This window comes from Cavia porcellus, unplaced genomic scaffold, assembly GCF_034190915.1.
Source record: "Cavia porcellus strain 051 isolate PalLab524CR breed Dunkin Hartley unplaced genomic scaffold, mCavPor4.1 scaffold_4, whole genome shotgun sequence".
Classification (NCBI taxonomy): domain Eukaryota; kingdom Metazoa; phylum Chordata; class Mammalia; order Rodentia; family Caviidae; genus Cavia; species Cavia porcellus.
In genome coordinates this window covers 99341741-99355595 of record NW_026947487.1, presented here as the reverse complement: position 1 = coordinate 99355595, position 13855 = coordinate 99341741, and the positions used below count along the sequence as shown (strand labels likewise).

Here is a 13855-nt window from a genome sequence, read left to right as displayed (position 1 = left end):
TAATCCTTAACTGGTGCCTGTTATAGTTTAATATTTCTGTTAAATTTGTTCTCAGTGGAAGTGTGCTCAGTGTGCCTAAAAAAACCAAAACCAAACCAAGCAAACCAAAACAACAAAAAACTGACCTCTGCCCAGTGCAAAGTCCCTTAGCCCAGGTTTAATATTATCCTCGTCTGCTGCCTGGTGTCCACGGTGGGCAATGGGAGAATATTCATCATTTAACCCGAGGGTCTAGAGTCTCCCCTAGTTAAGATAAATGCCATGGAGGAAAGAAGGGGGATGCTCTCTCTGGAAGAACTGGTGCCCCAGAAGAACAAGCTGGTCAGAGTTACGGGAATGGGAGAAGTCTCAGGGTTAATGGGATGAATGATACCATCTCTGAATGACAGAAAACAAGGAAGTAGGTTGAGTGCACGTTGACACCTTTGCACAATATGATAAAATACATGAGAGAGGCCAAAAAATGTTTAGAGGCAACAGTGAGATGAAAAGGAAAATGAATCACCTGGATGCCCATGGTGAATAGGGGATGGGCAGGAGACCAGGAGGTTATGAAGGGAATTCTAGCTGGAGGACACCTCCTTGGAAGAAAAAATCCTTGAGGAGCTAGGGCACAGGAATTTCTTCTGCTCGACATGCCTGGATCTTCTTTACTTCCAAGTCTCACTTCTAGGACACTCCCCAGAGACAAAACCCTTCACAAATGTGCCCTGATTGTGCAATCATAGGCCTCAAAGCATTTGAAGGCCACAAGAAAATGAGAGAACTTCAGGAGACCCACCACTGAAGAGACTGTGAAACTGGCCTCCTAGACATATTCCTGTTGGCCCAGATTCCAGGGACCAGGGCCCAAACTCACTCTTGATTCTTACAAAATGGGATCATTTACCTTCCTGGGACACAAAGAAATGAGTGGGTGGATCATGGTATGTGAATGAAAAGTGACATTTAATCTTCAAGGAACAAAGGCTTTTATTAGTTGTAGCCTCACTGACTAAGACCTGGGAACATTAAGAATGGTGGTGTGAAGGTTTACAGTCTCCATGTCACATATAGAAACCAAGTCTCCAGTGTGACCCTGTTAAGGAGAGAAGCTTTTGGAAGGAGAAGGGGATTGGTACCCATATAAAGGAGGCCAATGGGAGCTTGATCATCCCTTCCTTCATATAATGAAATAGTAACAAGGGGTCATAGAAGAGCTCAGTCAAACTCTCACAAGACCTCAGATTTCCTGGCTACATTTTGGATTTTTCAGCTTCCAAACAGACTAAGACACTATAGGGTTTTCAGCATCCCAAACAGACTAAGACACTGGGGTTTCTGATGAGCAAATATCTCTTGGCTCCTTACAGACCCATGAACATGGGTTCTTTCTGAGAAGCAAATGTGGGATTCTGACACCCATGTGTTGCAATGCTTGCCAAAGCACAATTTGCAAAGTGGGGAGACCGTGGGGCTAGGAGAAATGGAGAGAGGGTGGGCAGAGGTAGGTGAAGAGGTGATGAGGGGTCTAAGCCAGTGGTGTCCATTAAGACTCACTTATCCACAGCTCCTTGGGGATGTGGTGTGTTTCATAAGAGAGGACCTATTGCAAGATTTGCAAAAAACATTTGCAGTGGGTTCTTTGTAGGCTAGTGGGCTGGAGGAAGAGTAGATGAATGATCGTACAACCATGGAGTCAAGCCGGGTTCCTCAGTGAGCATGGCACATTCCAGGAAGAGATCACTTTCACTCATTCCCATCTTCCCTCCCCACACACGGAGCTACAGCTCTGTGTGCTTCTCCTCATATCTCTTTAGTTCCTGAATCTTTTGGGGCAGAATCTCTGTCCAGAACTTCAGCCTGGAGGCCTTCAGGGCACGGTCCACAGTAGGCTGGACATCCAACTGAGGTATAGCTCTTCGTGGTCCAACACAGGCCAGTGGGGCAGCCCTCACCATTGGAGTTCCTATGGATATACCCTCCCAGGGGAGCAAAAGGGAGGCTACGCTGAGCTCTGCAGAACCCAGACCTTAGAGGCCTGATTTGAACTAGGCCAGATAGCTGGTAGTGGAGGAAAATAGTGTTTCTGGGTGATGTGGAGGAGGTTTGTTTTTTGAGGTAGGAAAGAAAGGACCTTCTACCAATGCCCCCTCTATGTGGAATAGGGCAGCTTGGTTTCTTTTGTCTCCCTTTCTCAGAGGCAGGCTGTGACTGGGTGATGAGACCTAGTGACCTGTTGCCACAGTGCCATCTGACTGTCCTTGGTTTGGGGAGGGTACTATTATGTGATGAAGGCTACATATAAAAGTCCCTGACTTACGAATATGTGAGTTGTGAACTTTTCACATGTGTACTACATAAGACTCACTTTTTCAGGTTATGAATGAACATAATTTATGAACAGTTGTCCCAGAACTAAACTCACTTTTGAGTTGGGGATTTAGTGTATTCTAACGAGGTCACCACAGGTAAGAGGGGCACCTGTTTGGCTCATACACACTCTGGGAAGATTGAGGCAGAGGGGCATCCTCTCACCCATTTTGAGCAAAGTTGTTTCAATACTTCATCATCATCCTGTTCAGCAACAACTCCTCCTCAGTAAAGTCAACTGTGGAGAAGAAGAGGATAAAGGGCCAGGTCCTAGACCGACCCTCATTCTTCTCATCCTATTGCCCACTCATGTACCAATTTCACACCTTGCTGTAGCCTGATTTAGTACCGAAGACCAGGCCCCTACCCTCCTGACCTTCCTGGGGATCTAGGCCCTCCCCTTTCTCAGCCTACCCTTACTCATTCCAGCCTCTAGCCGAATTCACCTGGGGCTCATTCTGCACCCAGAAGGCTCCTTCTTCCATCTGACCCCGGGAAGTCACTGAAGAATAAATATGTGTTCAGACACCTCCCAACCCCTGGTACCCATGGTGTACATAGTTGGAGTGAGGAAGAGCACAGGCTTCAGTAGAAGAGTTCAGGTTCTAATCCTGGTACAAATTTGAACTTTAGTATAGTGGACACCTGCTTTTGTCTTCTCTCTGAGTCTCAGTTTCTTCATCTGGACAGTGAGGACAGTCATTCCTCAGGGACCCAGCTGTGGTCCAAGCAGACTTACTTTTGTTACCCCAGAAGCAAAATCCAAAGACAAAAAAAAAGCCTCACTGCCATGGTCAGCCTTCACATGGGTTGGCCTGATATTCTGGAAGAAGTTGAGTGGATGCTGGAACTCACAGTAGACAGGGTCATGGGAACCTGGGGACATTGACAGGCTGTGACATGGTAGCCTTCACCTGGAGCTATTTTGCTTCATCTTGTTGAGAAGATGCCTAAATTCAAAGCTGGTTTAAATCTGGATGATGGGATTGGGAACTTCGGGCTAGAATAGGGGCTGTAGGGAAGGCCTTGGCTAAATCTTGGCCTTGGCCTTTCTAGTTATGTGATGCTCAAGTAACTATTACTAACTCAGTTTTCTCAAGTGCAAAATAGGTAGATGTCAGTCTCTGAGCCTAATTATCATTTAATGAAATGAGAAACATGGAGAATATTTCCTTAAATATTCAATAGAGATATGGGTCAGGAGATGGACACAAGAGCCTTCACCTGGGCCCCAAAGCTCTGAGCTGCCTACTGGTCAGGCAGGCCTCAGTAGTAGATGTACTTATGCTGATAATGTGCTACTTGGAGTGTAGATATCATGAAGATGGCATCTCTTATACTCTCCTACAATTGGACTTGAAGACTCTGGTGGTCTTCTTTGTCCCCCACATACTGCTCTTTCACAAGGTCAATAGACTCAGCAGACAACATCTGGATCAGAGGGGTGAGGGAGTTTCAAGTCATGCAGCTCTGGGGCAAGAGAAAGCTGCCCTAAGGTGAGGATATGGAGCTGAGAGGGCAGGAAATCTCAAGCTCTGGGGTGACCCCCAAACACAGTTCAGGCTTTGTTCTTGGGCATGGCTGCATGCCAGAATATCTAAGTGTTCCCTGTCCACTGGGGTAAGACCAGCAGCCTCTCCTGCTGAGAATCTTTGCAGAGAAGCCTTCATGGTTTCTCTGTCCATTTCCTTCTTAGTGTCATTAGTGCCAGCATTCTGGATAGTTGAAGAATAATCTTGAGTTGAGGGTAGATGAGCCTGGAGCCTTGAAACCATCTTTCCATAGTTACTCAATCCTGAGGTGGAGGATGGACCTCACCATGAGAAGGCTCCAGCGAAGCTCATCATTGTTGACACCAATGATGCTATGAACAGATTGAAAACTGGCAGAGGCCAGCAACTCCTGGGGGCAGGAAGTTTCCATCTACTACAGCAGCCATGATCTTGAAGGCCTGAGGGGAAAATAAATATCAGGAAGCAAGGTCAGTTTGTAGAAAATTTCTGATGTCCTCTGGGCATCTTATACTTCTTCCTGTCTCATTCCTAATTACCCACCCTAATTAGGTCTCGTGCCCAGGCACTAACTACGTGGATTAGTGTGCGTGGATATCAAATGTCATGGCATGGATAGGAGGACACTCTCCTGGGAGTCTGAAAAGCACTCAGGCTTTCTTGCCTCTTATATTATTATCTGCACTCAAGATTGTTCAGCCCAACCTTGGTTATAGCCAGAATCTTCTCTTCACTCTTGCCCTGCAGGCACCTCACCAGAGCCTCTGAATCCACTTCTCCACAGGCAGACAGGTTGGCCACCACCTGTAAAGGGACCAGACAGGGTGGCTCATCCTTCCGCGCAGCAAAAAGGGTGAGCCAAGAGCCCCATCTGGGTGCATCTGTGCCCAATTTCACAGGATACCCTTTGTGGTTTAACGTCGGTGTGAAATTGTTTGACCTCCTTATTACTCAGAGATCTCAGCCAGAGGAGCCATTCCTTTTGCTACATGGTTCTGTGCATGATGAGTGCCTTGGGGAGTAGCTTTGCTTGCCATAGAACATCGTGAAAGGTACTTAACTGTCCACACTGAACAGAGAGGAGCTAGAGGTTCTGAAGGTGAAGAGAGAGGGAGAGAGACTGGGCTGGGGTGTTTGAGGGCACTCACTATGAAGATGGCCACAGGTGAGTTGGAGGTGAAGCCTGGCATAAGGGCCACCCCACTCTCCACGATGGCACAATGGAAGAGTCCTCAGGACATAGGAGACATAATATTTAAGGACATGCTTAAGCCACCTGAAGACTGGCCAAAAATGGTGACATGGTCAGGGTTGCCACCAAAGAGGGTGATATTCTGCTATACCCAGAGTAGGGCATCACTTGGTCCAGGTAGCCCCAATTGCCAGTGGCGTGGTGGTCTCCAGTGCTGACAAGTAGCAGGGACAGGGTCATATCCCCATCCTGGTTCTGCTTAGTCCCTATTTTCCAGCCCAGTCTTAGGCTTACCTGGAGGAGCCCAGAATACCCAGGCAGTACTGGATAGTGACCACCACAACATCCTCAAAGGCTGACAGCCTGGAACCATCATATCTGGAAGCCATGCCTGTAACTAGTCCACCACTGACCATTACCTAGGGAGAAAAGACAGATACCTTGTGCCTTCCACCTAGACCAAACCCCACCTGTGCTACCTATAGACTATGTATTGCTTTTTGATTCTATCCATATATTCAGAACCACAGCAGTTGCTATGATCTAGGCCATGGATGAGAGACTTAGGCTGGATAGAAAGACAATGTCTCTTATCATTTGGAGTGAGCTCTATGGCTCAAAACCCTACCCCATTATTTCTAGAACCCCTCAGATGTGGAAATAAAAGGAGTGTCACCTTGAAATACACACAAAACCTTAAGTGTCCTCCATTCCTATTTGTTCAACAGACAGTCATTTGTTGGGGTCTTTGGTGACCTCAAAGTGCATTCTTTGGGCACTAAGGTCTTCTGTGCATGAGTTAGCTGAGTGAGTCCTGGGTTTACCCAATGGTCACAGACTCTGACCTGTGGAAGAAACTAGGCCTCTGTGTTTCCACGTTCAAGGGCCAACTGCCCACATGAGAATGAGAGGCTTCTTATCAGGATTCACACTACAGCAGGACCTAGGCTGATCTTGGTCCTTCTTATCTTACAGAATGAGTATTCACCTACTCTTCGATAAAGATGACCTGATACTCACAGGCAGGTTAGATCCTTCATGGGCATGGGCAGGGGTGTAGATGTTGAGGTAGAGGCAGTCTTCAGATGTGGGAATGGTGGGTTGGGTCAAATTCAAGATGTTCATTACTAATGTACTCATTTTATCAGTATTTTGTAGACATCTGATGACAATGGCAACAGTCAAGGGCTATGCAGTGGTCAAAATCACACCTTGAGTGCAGATTTATTCCCAGCTCCCCTTAATCCTTTCTTGTCCATGTTCACACATGGTCGTTCTTTCAAGTCCCTGGCCACCAAGGCAAAAGACAGAGATCAGAGAACCTGGGATGGAGTCCAGACTTCCAGAGAGAGCTCTAGAAGTTGAGGGCCATGGATTCTATTTCTCCTGAGGCTGGAAAAGTGTGACTGTCAGGAGTCTCTATGGGAAATTTTGGTGGGAGGTGTTGATGTTCATCCCTTGTTTCTCTGCCTGTTTGGGGCTGGAACAGAAGCATAGCTCTGACACAAGTGTTGCATATGTGAATGGAGGTTAGTTTTCCACAGATGACTAGTTGGATGTTCCTCATTCCAAGTCTAGACTCTCCAGAAACCTCATTTCTATCACTGTCTCCAGTTATAAGAACAAACACTTGTTCCTTGGCCAATGGCTTAGGGCACTGGTGGTTGCCACAGTGACTGTGGAGATGGCATATCTTAGGAGCCACAATTGCTCCCCTCCTCAGACATCCGCAGTGTCTGCATCTGGAGTCAGGGCCTCTTACAGAGTCACAGAGCCAACCTGAGGTGTCTCAGATACATTTCTCCTGGTAGCAGAGAATGCATGACACAGCTTGAATCTGAGGATAAACTTATCTCTACTCTTATCTTTAACACCTAGAAATAACACCTTCTGAGTGTCAAACTCTGAGCCAGATGCCTGTTATTCTTTTTTGCTGTGTAGTTCAGACTGCCCTTGAATTCACTATGTTGCTCAGGCTGGCCTCAAGTTTGAGGCAATCCTCTTGCCTCAGCCTCTTGAGTTCTGGGAGAGATGCCTGTTATTCTTCCTGCTTCCTCTGGAGCCTTAGCATGTTTATCATGGGAATCCCCTAAGACAGAGGAAAAGCAGCTGAGGAATTTAGGTGAAGGAATTACTACAGCCTGGCCTGGGCTCAGAACAACCAATCTCTCCTCAGGGCCTGAACTATCCTGAAGAAGCTAGGAATGTTTACCTGGCATGGTAGGAAGTCCCATCCCTCACACCACTCCAGGGCTCAGGGGCCTCAGGAGGTGCAAACCTACAGGTGGCTTTGTAAAGGGAATTCCCAGAAAGATGTAGACTCCCACGCTGGTATCATTCCCATGGACGAGGCTGTCCCGCACTTGCCCTGTGAGCATGGCCGGATGTAGTTGGCAGAGTCCTGGGCTGTGGGCAGAGAGATGCACGTTGGGGTTGGGTCTACCCAGTCACCTGTCTTCCACTGTGAGTGTTGCCACCTCCTTACCACCCTCAATCAGCCTTGTCAAAGAACACTTTTCTGCAAACATGGCTTTCACCCTCTTCTCAGCCTAATATTGTTCCCCTTCCCACCATTGCCTTCATGATTCTGTTTGTAATGGCAAGTCCAGCATTAGCATAGCCATTGATACAGAGATTAGTGTGTGTCTAGTGCTCAGGTTGGGGACTATGTTCAGGAGGGAGGAAATTGAAGTTGTGAATTCTGTGAATATATTAGAACAGGGAAGTATTACTGCACACTCTTAGTAAGGTCCTGAGGAATTTGATGATCCCTGGAGAAAAGCCAAGGCGGGGTGGTCCCCACCATCTGACCCCCTATGGTTTGTGAGTTATAGTTATTCTCCATGTTAGTGAGCCCTGTATCTCTTGATTTGACCTCTCATGAAGATGGAAAAAATTGAAGAAAAAACTTGTATTTGTACAGCCTATGTACAGACATTTTTCTTGCTGTTATTCTCCAAATGATACAGTAAAACAGCTACTTTTATAGCACTCACCTGGTAAAGGCATTATAAATAATTCAGTGTTTTTTCAAAGAACACATGCTTAGGTTATATGCAAATACTCAGGTATTTTACATAAAGAGCCTGAGCATCTGCCCACTTGGGTATTGCTGAGGTGTCCTTGTACAATCCCCACAGATATCAAAGAACGGTTATACTCTTACTGAATGTAAGAGTCACAATGCTATTTTAAATGTAGCCATCAGTATGACCAAGCAGATTTTCATCCTGAAAGGTCCTAGTGCCCTCTAAGGGACAGAGTAATGGCAGATAAGGGAAGAAAGCCCTTGGGGACAGCCACAGGATTCGGTGAGTGCAGGATCCTCCACATCAGACTGGTTTGAGAAAAGGCAGCTACAGCTATCAGGTCTCACACCAGGAGCCATGTAGGTGAGGACATTAAGGGCCAAGGGTAAGGAGAGACCAGAGAACATGGCGGACAGACAACAGCAACTACCAGAGGCTCTCTGAAAGGTTCGGCTCAGAGGCCAGAAATAATGCGGACTAGGGAGACACGAATCAGTAGAGATATGCTCTGCTGACTCAGGAACGAACTGGGCTGAGAGAATCCAACTTGGAATACAGTCCTGGCGCTAAAATAGGAACAGAAAAATCTCGGTGTGGAGGCTCGACTCCGCGCCATCGGAAACCGGTTTGGATTTCCCGCCGTGCGGCGGCCGGCTATCTCCACAGCGGCTCAGCAAGGAGAGACGCGCCGAGCTCTGGGAGCGCCGAGCTCTGGGAACGGGAGAACGGAGTCGAAAAAAAAAGGACGGACAGAGGTGCACACGAAAACTGACTGGTGGCGAGGTGAGTGAGAATCTGACCCCCCACCACAGTTTGACTCTAGCGGAGATCTCTCTGGGCGCCATTCCCCTCTCGGACGGGATTGGAGAAAAGTGCCTGGCCTGAGTGACGCTGCTGGCGGACTCTCTAGGCTAGACTAGCCTAACCCAGATCCCAGAGCCGGACGATGGCCCGGAGGAGCGACTGACTTCCGCATAGGCTGCCTCCTCCGACTCCCTGGTGCGCAGCGGTGGGCGGGAACAACTAGCCAGCGCAATTTGATCAGGCTGTGGCTGACAGGCAGGGAAGCCGGGCCTCCTTTGTAAGATTGCATTTTATAAGGAACAAAAAATATGGGGAAGGGAAGCAACAAAAAAAGCTCCTCAGCCCCCAATCCTGAGAAACAGGCAATAATGGACGCCGCACCAGTATACATTAAGCACCATATTGAGAGCCTCATAGACCAATTCAGGAATGAAGTTATCAATGATCTGAAGCTAGAAGTATGCAGAATAGTTAGAGAAATGCTAAACACCACCCAGGAAAAAACAGATGGTGGAATGGAAGAACAGAAAAAGAGGGGAGAATTGCTTGATGGAGAAAACAGAGAAAGCATTGAGTATGTGAAGCAGGTTCAAAGGGACTATCAAGAAATTAATAAGTCTATACAAGACTGGCATAACAGCTTGAAAGAAACTAAGGACAGACTATCTGAACTGGAGGGCAGACTTGAAATATGGGAGAATGAAATGAAAAACTTCTTAAAAATAACAAAGAAACAAACAGCAATAATACAAAGACAAGAAGATGATAAGAGGAGCCACCACTTAAGGATTAAGAACATAGAAGAAGAAGTAGGGACACAAACAAGTGAATTACAAAAGCTACTCACAGAAATAATCCAGGAGAATTTTCCTAATTTAGCAAAAGGTAAAGATACTCAGCTGTATGAGGCATACAGGACCCCAGCTACCTACAACCCTAACAGAGAAACACCCAGGCATATAATAATAAAAATCCCAGAAATTCAATACAAGAACAGAATATTAAAAGCTGTAAGAGACAAGAAACAGATCACTTACAAAGGAACACCCATCAGAATTACAGCAGATTTCTCTTCACAAACCATCAAATCACGAAGAGCATGGGGGGAAATAATTCAAGCTTTGAAAGATAATAATCTCCAGCCAAGATTGAGATATCCTGCACAACTGTCCCTGGAAATTGATGGAAAAACGAGGTGCTTCCAGGATAAAGAGGAACTGGGGGAATTTGCAACCACCAATTCAACTCTACAGAAAGTATTGCAGGATATTCTAAAAAAAGAAAAATACAAAGAACCCAGAAATAGTGGCAGGGAGGCCACAACGAATGGAGCAGAGAACAAAATGAAGAAGACAAACTGACAGCTACTGACAGAAAAAGAGCTCAACAGAAATGAGACAGAGAAGATTGGATGATAGGAACAGCTATTTTTGAGAAAATGACATCTTAATAGGTAATGCTGATTCAGTACCATCTTGTTTTGAAGTCTCATCTAGCTTTTGTTCTTCTGTCTCCAATGGTCTAACCAGGTTGTATCTTATTGGATTTTGTTATGTACGTTAGTATAAGCAAAAACCTTTTAAAGACAAGGAGATTATACAGAGAACATTGTTCATTTTCTGTTAGTCAATTCCAAATACTCTATAATGCTGTCATTCTCTTAAATGGTTTTACATTGTTTTGATATACTTAATGCTACAGTATATGAAGTTGTACTCAAGGACTTCAGGGAGGGAGTCAATATGGTAACTATTTTTAAGTCGGAAATATCTGGTGGTGAAACACTATTCTGCTTAAAAGGTTATGTTTTGATCTGCCCTGTTTCGCTGTTATGCCCTCTTTTTCTTTTTCTCAATCTCCACTCCATTATATACTTTTTTATTGTTATCCATTTAATTAAAGGGAAAAATATAGCAGGATATAATATAGTAACCCACTTTGACTTTCTATTTTCTCGATTTGAAGCCCTGTATTACTCTCACCATCTTGTTTTTGACTGAGGTTCCTCTATTCTGTTTTGCTGAATAGTATCAGGTTCGAAAGTTTAGGCATCAGCTGAGAAGATAATGAGATTCATTATAACGCCCATTCTCGTTGACTTCTATCTACTTTTGAAGACCTACAATATCTCCAATGTTTTGGTTTTGTCGGTTTTATCCTTTATGGTTTTGTTCAATAGTATTACAACTAATGATATAGGCAATTCTATTAGAAATAGCGGGAGGCATTAGGGTAACCATTGTTGATCACCTTGTATTATGTTTTTATATTATCTATTATATCCACCCTTTTGACTTGACCGATTCTGTTCTGTTATGTCACATTTGGTTTTACTCTCTTCCAAAAAAGCAATAAGAACAGTGGGAGCAATGAAACCCAAAATGTGTAATAGTCACTGTACAAAAGAGAGGAAAAGAAAATGCTCTAAACTATATAACTGCATGTATATTTAAATGTATAAGACAGAAAATGATATCACAGAGTTCTAATGGATCATTGAACAGAACTGTTTGCAGTATCATTGCTGGAATGTCCACTCTACAAACTTTAATTCTGTGACTTGAACAATTATTTCTAAGATGGCAATATGTAATCTATTAACTAGTGATTTCCTACTGCGCATTTTTTTCTTCTGTAAATCTGTATAACTTGTACCCTTCACTGTTTTTTTTTCTTTTCTTTTCTCCTTAAATAAAAATTAAAAAAAAAAAAAAAAAAAAAAAAAAAAGGGCCAAGGGTACAACCAGGCTTGGTGTCTGCCTGGCCTGAGCTGCCAGAGTACCCAGCAGGCCCAGAGCAAAGCATCTTTGCCCTGGAAACCAAGCCATCCCCTTGTTCCAGGTTGGATATATGGGGTGAAAGAAACCCAGTGGCTTGTCAGTTCAGCCTTGGAACGTGGTGTCAAGGGCTTCTGTCATCCCCAAGGGCCAGTAACCTTGCCTAGTTTCTCTTTGGAAAATGTCAATGCACCCTGCTGGCCAAGGGTGTGACAAATGACAGTGTGAAGGTATTGTGGTTATTATTTATGGGGAGGGCCAGTTCCAGTCACAAACATAGGAGGAAAAGTTTCCAAATGTCATCCCCACCTGCCCTGGTCCAAGCTGTTTACCTGTCCAGTCTCATAGTTCTTGTTTCTTGGCTGTGGACTCCATGTTGGGGGTCTTCTGGCAGCCCTGACCCTCTCTAGGTTTCAAGTCCCTACCTCAGGTGTCTGGCATGAGTGAGGTTGCTGAATGAGCTCATATTTCCCACACTATCATCTTTCATCTCCCCCAGCTCCTCCCTCTGTTGTCCTTCCCTCCTGCAATCTCAGGCTTTGCCTCTGACAGGTGTGACCCAGATCTCTGTTAGCCTCTGAATCTTACCCTGGCCTTGGGCAAGGAGAAGCAAGAGCCCCCAGGCTATCACATTCAGCAGTGCAATAAATTGGTTCAGCCTTATGGTCTGCTCCCATGACTGTTTCTACACTGCCTCTTTAACTTGTAGGCAGTCTTTCACCAGGACCTTGCCCAAGCTGGAGTTTGGATCCTAGAAGCAGGGATTGGGCAAGACTGGGAACAGTGTGTGCTGCAACAGACCCACAGTAGACTGGCAGGGGCTGCCTGGAGCTAGGCAAGCAGGACATGCCTGCTTGCTTCCCTGCTGCCCTAACTTCTTTAGCCTCATCCTAAGGCACTGAGTGACTTCTGAAGTCCCTGCAAGATATCAGGAAATGTTTCCTCAAAGTTGCAGTCACAAGTTGGAGAAAACTGTTGGGGGTCAAGAGGACAAGAGGCTGTAATTAGCGAATCTAGGAGATGCAAAAGGATTCCCATAGATGGAATTGATCTTTTTCTTTCCTTTTCTTTTTCTTTTTCCTTTCCCTTCCCTTCCCTTCCCTTCCCTTCCCTTCCCTTCCCTTCCCTTCCCTTCCCTTCCCTTCCCTTCCCTTCCTTTCTTTCCCTTCCCTCTCCTTTCCTTTTCTTTTATTCTTTTCTTTTTGGAAAGAGTCTCCCTATATAGTTTTAGGCTGGCCTTGAACTCACAGTAATCTTCTTGCCTCAGCCTCCCAAGTGCTAGGATTATAGGTTAGTGCCTCACCATGCCCAGATGGAATTTGATCTTTGATGGAAGTGAAGGGAAGTGCTTGGGCAAAGGCTGGTACTGTCACAATGTCCTTCATCTTGATGGCTCCTCCTTTCCTTCTGCCCTTTCAAATCTCTTGTCTCCATTGCCCATGGTCTGAGATCCTTTTATGGTGCCTCCCTTTGAAAACACACATGTGACTGTGGCCTTTCTGTAGGCTGCCCCTTTACCTCATGGCTAAGATCCAGTTCATAGTCAATTATTAACTGGAGAAGCATGAATTGAAAGTGTGCTGGCCTGGTGCTGGGCAACTGACAGCCAATTCCCAGGCTTTCAGTTCCCAGGGAAGGGAGAGTGGTCAAGAGGGATTCTGAGGTATCCTGAGCCCTGCGGGGGTGGAAGGAAATAGCCTGGGTCTAGAGGTACCTGTCCAGCCTGACTACCCAGAGCAGTAGGTGTCAGGCTCATTCAAGATGGCCTTGGTGCCTCTGAAAATGGCCCTGACCTCTCTGTGCCCTGAAAGGTCTCACAGCTCAGTGCTGTCCAGTTCCTTTCTCAGGCCTGGGAAGCAGCAATGAGCATTTATCTGTGTCTGAGTGGCCTGCAATGCTGATACCCGTGCCCTCCTTCACCTTCATCCAATGAGCAAGTCCTGTCGATGACTCAGTGTCCGTCACCCAAGGCACTGTGGCTCACCTCATGGTCCCAGCCCCTGCAAGGGCAGATGCTTTGTCTTCCTCTAATTTTTGTGACCTGATCAATTTCTAGGTTGTTGGTGCTGTGAGATCTCCAGTTGCTTCCAGCTCAGGCTCATGGTGCAAACTCTTTATGTTAACTGGACAATACAGTGCTTTTTCCTAATCCCGGGCTGCTGCCCACTACTGCTGGGGTGGATGAATGGC

At 45.8% G+C, this 13855-nt stretch overlaps 1 pseudogene; it reads right to left on the bottom strand.

Annotated features, from left to right (window-relative positions):
• Window positions 1–974: 974 nt before the first annotated feature.
• Window positions 975–7433, bottom strand: LOC100734078 (cocaine esterase-like; annotated as a pseudogene).
• Between the last annotated feature and the right edge of the window lie 6422 nt (window positions 7434–13855).